The following is a 958-nucleotide window of genomic DNA, read 5'->3' on the forward strand; positions in this document are numbered from 1 at the left end:
CGCCACCGGCTGCTGCCCGCCGCCGGCCAGCACCTCCCCCGGACTTCTCCGACCGGCTGCTCCCATCTCCGGCCGGAGCGCCCGCCGCCCGATAGCCGGCGGCCATCCCTAGCTCCCACTGCTCCGGTGAGTAGCCATTTATGGTTCCAGCACTACAGTTTTGTGTTCCGATCACTTTTCCGGTGATCCGATGACTCCCTGGCACCTCGGGAGGTGAGCACGATGATCGTGGGTTCGTGCTGAACACGATGCTCACCTCCATTTAGGTTAACGGTGCCCTGGTTAGTGAGTAATGTGCTCGCTGGTTCGCTGTTGTTCGCGTCGCTCGTGAGCGCGTAGTTGCTGCCGGAAGTGCTCCGAAAGGTGAGCACGGCCCCAGGCATGCTGAAACCTAGCAGCAAGTGTGATGGCACCCTCCGTAGATCCCTGGTTTGCTGGTACGACCCGTTGGAGCCATGAAATCATTTAAAATAATGTGATTTCATGGGCCATTAGGGATCCTTTTGCGTTTCGCTTCGTCGTGGCTGCTGTTGGCAGCAGGTCAAGGCTTAAGATAACCTCTGGACTGATCGTCCAAGGCCCCAAGCCCTTGCGGAAATCTAACTGTCATTTCCGGAGCGTTTTTCGGCGAAATCCGCCTATAGAACGCGTGTTCGACCCGGAATTCATCCGACGGTGCCTCATGGTTGATTGTTGCGTCGCTGAGCCTTGTTGGCTGGTCACCCGTGTCGTCTCGAGGGTTCAGAAACGACGGGTGAGCGACGGTGGAGTTCCGGGACGGTTTCCGGGACTTCCGGCTGGTTCGGAAGTTGCGTTTGAGAAACCGATTTCCGAGGGGTTATGATTTTGGGATTTGTGTGAGAATGGTCGTGTTATTGTGTTTGTGGGTTAGACTCTAACCCGGTGGACCCTTCGTAGGTCCGGTCGCTTCGTCTCCGCCTTCGCGAGACCGTTTCAG

Source organism: Ananas comosus, linkage group 7, assembly GCF_001540865.1.
Source record: "Ananas comosus cultivar F153 linkage group 7, ASM154086v1, whole genome shotgun sequence".
Classification (NCBI taxonomy): domain Eukaryota; kingdom Viridiplantae; phylum Streptophyta; class Magnoliopsida; order Poales; family Bromeliaceae; genus Ananas; species Ananas comosus.